Below are 6,703 nucleotides of genomic sequence, written 5' to 3' on the forward strand. Positions count from 1 at the left end.
TGAACACTTTTCACATTCGCCCGTGCAACTCGGCTGCTAGTCCTCCTTTCATGCAGAATCTTAAGGTCCTAGCTCATCTCCAAGGCCCCAACGAAAGCTAAAAAGTCAATAATCAGTACATAAAAATTGAATTTTACTACTTCTTACTGGCTATTACATCAACTTAGAAGCTTCATCTGTGTTCTACTATGGAGATTTTAGTGTCTCCGCATACCGCAGCACGCGACATAGCATTGCAGACGATAAGTACAACCGTTTCAGAGAGAAGAGCGGCCAATGTGACGATCGGGCTTTAAGTCGATTCGATAACAAATGACGAAAACGGACGGATTTCTCAGGTTTTTACTACATATGAACACTTTTCACATTATCCCGTGCAACTCGGCTGCTAGTCCTCCTTTCATGCAGAATCTTAAGGTAATAGCTCATGTCCAAGGCACCAAAGCCAACTAAGAAGTCAATAATCGATACCTAAAACTTGAATTGTACTAGTTCTTACTGGCTATTACATCAACTTAGAAGCTTCATCTGTGTTCTACTATGGAGATTTTAGTGTCTCCGAATACCGCAGTACCCGACATAGCTTTGCAGACGATAAGTACAACCGTTTCAGAGAGAAGAGCGGCCAATGTGACGATTTGGCTTTAAGTCGATTCGATAACAAATGACGAAAACGAACGGATTTCTCAGGTTTTTACTCTATATGAACACTTTTCACATTCTCCGTGCAATTAGGTTGCTAGTCCTCCTTTCATGCAGAATCTTAAGGTCCTAGCCCATGTCCAAGGCACCAAAGCCAGCTAAAAAGTCAATAATCAGTACCTAAAAGTTGAATTTTACTATTTCTTACTGGCTATTACATTAACTTGTAAGTATCATCTGTGTTCTACTATGGTGCTTTTAGTGTCTCTGCATACCGCAGCACGCTACATAGCTCTGCAGACGGTAAGTACAACCGTTTCAAAGAGAAGAGCGGCCAATGTGACCATCTGGCTTTAAGTCGATTCGAAAACAAATGACGAAAACGAACGGATTTCTCAGGTTTTTACTACATATGAACACTTTTCACATTCTCCCGTGCAACTCGGCTGCTAGTCCTCCTTTCATGCAGAATCTTAAGGTCCTAGCTCATGTCCAAGGCACCAAAACCAGCTAAAAAGTCAATAATCAGTACCTAAAACTTGAATTTTACTACATCTTACTGGCTATTACATCAACTTGGAAGTATCATCTGTGTTCTACTATGGTGCTTTTAGTGTCTCTGCATTCCGCAGCACGCGACATAGCTCTGCAGACGGTAAGTACAACCGTTTCAGAGAGAAGAGCGGCCAATGTGACCATCTGGCTTTAAGTCGATTCGATAACAAATGACGAAAACGAACGGATTTCTCAGGTTTTTACTCTATATTAACACTTTTCACATTCTCCCGTGCAATTAGGCAGCTAGTCCTCCTTTCATGCAGAATCTTAAGGTCCTAGCTCATGTCCAAGGCACCAAAGCCAGCTAAAAAGTCAATAATCGATATCTAAAACTTGAACTGTACTACTTCTTACTGGCTATTACGTCAACTTAGAAGCTTCATCTGTGTTCTACTATGGTGATTTTAGTGTCTCCACATACCGCAGCATGCGACATAGCTTTGCAGACGATAAGTACAACCGTTTCAGAGAGAAGAGCGGTCAATGTGACCATCTGGCTTTAAGTCAATTCGATAACAAATGACGAAAACTGACGGATGTCTCAGGTTTTTATTACATATGAACACTTTTCACATTCTCCCGTGCAACTCGGCTGCTAGTCCTCCTTTTATGCAGAATCTTAAGGTCCTAGCTCATGTCCAAGGCACCAAAGCCAGCTAAAAAGTCAATAATCGATACTTAAAACGCGAATTGTACTACTTCTAACTGGCTATTACATCAACTTAGAAGCTTCATCTGTGTTCTACTATGGTGCTTTTAGTGTCTCCGCATACCGCAGCACGCGACATAGCTTTGCAGACGATAAGTACAACGGTTTCAGAGAGAAGAACGGCAAATGTGACGATCTGGCTTTAAGTCGATTAGATAACAAATGACGAAAACGGACGGATTTCTCAGGTTTTTACTACATATGAACACTTTTAACATTCTCCCGTGCAACTCGGGTGCTAGTCCTCCTTTCATGCAGAATCTTAAGGTCATAGCTCATGGCCAAGGCACCAAAGCCAGCTAAAAAGTCAGTAAGTATACCTAAAACTTGAATTCTACTGTTTCTTCCTGGCTATTATATTATCTTAGAAGCTTCATCTGTGTTCTACTATGGTGCGTTTAGTGTCTCCGAATACAACAGTACGCGACATAGCTTTGCAGACGATAAGTACAACCGTTTCAGAGAGAAGAGCGGCCAATGTAACGATCTGGCTATAAGTCGATTCGATAACAAATGACGAAAACGGACCAATTTCTCAGGTTTTTACTACATATGAACACCTTTCACATTCTCCCGTGCAACTCGGCTGCTAGTCCTATTTTCATGCAGAATCTTAAGGTCCTAGCTCATGTCCAAGGCACCGAAGCCAGCTAAAAAGTCAATAACCGGTACCTAAAACTTGAATTATACTACTTAATACTGGCTATTACATCAACTTAGAAGCTTCATCTGTGTTCTACAATGGTGCTTTTAGTGTCTCTGCATACCGCAGCACGCGACATAGCTCTGCAGACGGTAAGTACAACCGTTTCAGAGAGAAGAGCGGCCAATGTGACCATCTGCCTTTAAGTCGATTCGATAACAAATGACGAAAACGGACGGATTTCTCAGGTTTTTACTACATTTGAACACTTTTACATTCTCCCGTGCAACTCGGCTGCTAGTCCTCCTTTCATGCAGAATCTTAAGGTCCTAGCTCATGTCCAAGGCACCAAAGCCAGCTAAAAAGTCAATAACCGGTACCTAAAACTTGAATTATACTACTTAATACTGGCTATTACATCAACTTAGAAGCTTCATCTGTGTTCTACTATGGTGCTTTTAGTGTCTCCGCATAGCGCAGCACGCGACATAGGTTTGCAGACGATAAGTACAACCGTCTACGAGAGAAGAGCGGCCAATGTGACGATCTGGCTTTAAGTCGATTCGATAAAAAATGACGAAAACGAACGGATTTCTCAGGTTTTTACTACATATGAACACTTTTCACATTCTCCCGTGCAACTCGGCTGCTAGTCCTCCTTTCATGCAGAATCTTAAGGTCCTAGCTCATGTCCAAGGCCCCAAAGCCAGCTAAAAAGTCAATAATCAGTACATAAAAATTGAATTTTACTACTTCTTACTGGCTATTACATCAACTTGGAAGTATCATCTGTGTTCTACAATGGTGCTTTTAGTGTCTCTGCATACCGCAGCACGCGACATAGCTCTGCAGACGGTAAGTACAACCGTTTCAGAGAGAAGAGCGGCCAATGTGACCATCTGGCTTTAAGTCGATTCGATAACAAATGACGAAAACGAACGGATTTCTCAGGTTTTTACTACATATGAACACTTTTCACATTCTCCCGTGCTACTCGGCTGCTAGTCCTCCTTTCATGCAGAATCTTAAGGTCCTAGCCCATGTCCAAGGCACCAAAGCCAGCTAAAAAGTCAATAATCGATATCTAAAACTTGAACTGTACTACTTCTTACTGGCTATTACATCAACTTAGAAGCTTCATCTGTGTTCTACTATGGTGATTTTAGTGTCTCCACATACCGCAGCATGCGACTTAGCTTTGCAGACGATAAGTACAACCGTTTCAGAGAGAAGAGCGGTCAATGTGACCATCTGGCTTTAAGTCAATTCGATAACAAATGACGAAAACTGACGGATGTCTCAGGTTTTTATTACATATGAACACTTTTCACATTCTCCCGTGCAACTCGGCTGCTAGTCCTCCTTTTATGCAGAATCTTAAGGTCCTAGCTCATGTCCAAGGCACCAAAGCCAGCTAAAAAGTCAATAATCTATACTTAAAACGCGAATTGTACTACTTCTAACTGGCTATTACATCAACTTAGAAGCTTCATCTGTGTTCTACTATGGTGCTTTTAGTGTCTCCGCATACCGCAGCACGCGACATAGCTTTGCAGACGATAAGTACAACGGTTTCAGAGAGAAGAACGGCAAATGTGACGACCTGGCTTTAAGTCGATTAGATAACAAATGACGAAAACGGACGGATTTCTCAGGTTTTTACTACATATGAACACTTTTAACATTCTCCCGTGCAACTCGGGTGCTAGTCCTCCTTTCATGCAGAATCTTAAGGTCATAGCTCATGGCCAAGGCACCAAAGCCAGCTAAAAAGTCAGTAAGTATACCTAAAACTTGAATTCTACTGTTTCTTCCTGGCTATTATATTATCTTAGAAGCTTCATCTGTGTTCTACTATGGTGCGTTTAGTGTCTCCGAATACAACAGTACGCGACATAGCTTTGCAGACGATAAGTACAACCGTTTCAGAGAGAAGAGCGGCCAATGTGACGATCTGGCTATAAGTCGATTCGATAACAAATGACGAAAACGGACCGATTTCTCAGGTTTTTACTACATATGAACACCTTTCACATTCTCCCGTGCAACTCGGCTGCTAGTCCTAATTTCATGCAGAATCTTAAGGTCCTAGCTCATGTCCAAGGCACCGAAGCCAGCTAAAAAGTCAATAACCGGTACCTAAAACTTGAATTATACTACTTAATACTGGCTATTACATCAACTTAGAAGCTTCATCTGTGTTCTACTATGGTGCTTTTAGTGTCTCTGCATACCGCAGCACGCGACATAGCTCTGCAGACGGTAAGTACAACCGTTTCAGAGAGAAGAGCGGCCAATGTGACCATCTGGCTTTAAGTCGATTCGATAACAAATGACGAAAACGGACGGATTTCTCAGGTTTTTACTACATTTGAACACTTTTACATTCTCCCGTGCAACTCGGCTGCTAGTCCTCCTTTCATGCAGAATCTTAAGGTCCTAGCTCATGTCCAAGGCACCAAAGCCAGCTAAAAAGTCAATAACCGGTACCTAAAACTTGAATTATACTACTTAATACTGGCTATTACATCAACTTAGAAGCTTCATCTGTGTTCTACTATGGTGCTTTTAGTGTCTCCGCATAGCGCAGCACGCGACATAGGTTTGCAGACGATAAGTACAACCGCCTACGAGAGAAGAGCGGCCAATGTGACGATCTGGCTTTAGGTCGATTCGATAAAAAATGACGAAAACGAACGGATTTCTCAGGTTTTTACTACATATGAACACTTTTCACATTCTCCCGTGCAACTCGGCTGCTAGTCCTCCTTTCATGCAGAATCTTAAGGTCCTAGCTCATGTCCAAGGCCCCAAAGCCAGCTAAAAAGTCAATAATCAGTACATAAAAATTGAATTTTACTACTTCTTACTGGCTATTACATCAACTTGGAAGTATCATCTGTGTTCTACAATGGTGCTTTTAGTGTCTCTGCATACCGCAGCACGCGACATAGCTCTGCAGACGGTAAGTACAACCGTTTCAGAGAGAAGAGCGGCCAATGTGACCATCTGGCTTTAAGTCGATTCGATAACAAATGACGAAGACGAACGGATTTCTCAGGTTTTTACTACATATGAACACTTTTCACATTCTCCCGTGCAACTCGGCTGCTAGTCCTCCTTTCATGCAGAATCTTAAGGTGCTAGCTCATGTCCAAGTCACCAAACAATGGTAAAAATTCAATAACCGATTCTTAAAACTTGAATTGTACTATTTCTTACTGCCTATTACATCATCTTAGAAGCTTCATCTGTGTTCTACTATGGTGCTTTTAGTGTCTCCGAATACCGCAGTACCCGACATAGCTTTGCAGACGATAAGTACTACCGTTTCAGAGAGAAGAGCGGCCAATGTGACGATTTGGCTTTAAGTCGATTCGATAACAAATGACGAAAACGAACGGATTTCTCAGGTTTTTACTCTATATGAACACTTTTCACATTCTCCCGTGCAATTAGGCTGCTAGTCCTCCTTTCATGCAGAATCTTAAGGTCCTAGCCCATGTCCAAGGCACCAAAGCCAGCTAAAAAGTCAATAATCAGTACCTAAAAGTTGAATTTTACTATTTCTTACTGGCTATTACATTAACTTGTAAGTATCATCTGTGTTCTACTATGGTGCTTTTAGTGTCTCTGCATACCGCAGCACGCGACATAGCTCTGCAGACGGTAAGTACAACCGTTTCAGAGAGAAGAGCGGCCAATGTGACCATCTGGCTTTAAGTCGATTCGAAAACAAATGACGAAAACGAACGGATTTCTCAGGTTTTTACTACATATGAACACTTTTCACATTCTCCCGTGCAACTCGGCTGCTAGTCCTCCTTTCATGCAGAATCTTAAGGTCCTAGCTCATGTCCAAGGCACCAAAGCCAGCTAAAAAGTCAATAATCAGTACCTAAAACTTGAATTTTACTACTTCTTACTGGCTATTACATCAACTTGGAAGTATCATCTGTGTTCTACTATGGTGCTTTTAGTGTCTCTGCATTCCGCAGCACGCGACATAGCTCTGCAGACGGTAAGTACAACCGTTTCAGAGAGAAGAGCGGCCAATGTGTCCATCTGGCTTTAAGTCGATTCGATAACAAATGACGAAAACGAACGGATTTCTCAGGTTTTTACTACATATGAACACTTTTCACATTCTC

The sequence above is a fragment of the Schistocerca gregaria genome, unplaced genomic scaffold, assembly GCF_023897955.1.
Source record: "Schistocerca gregaria isolate iqSchGreg1 unplaced genomic scaffold, iqSchGreg1.2 ptg000721l, whole genome shotgun sequence".
In the NCBI taxonomy this organism is placed as follows: Eukaryota; Metazoa; Arthropoda; class Insecta; order Orthoptera; family Acrididae; genus Schistocerca; species Schistocerca gregaria.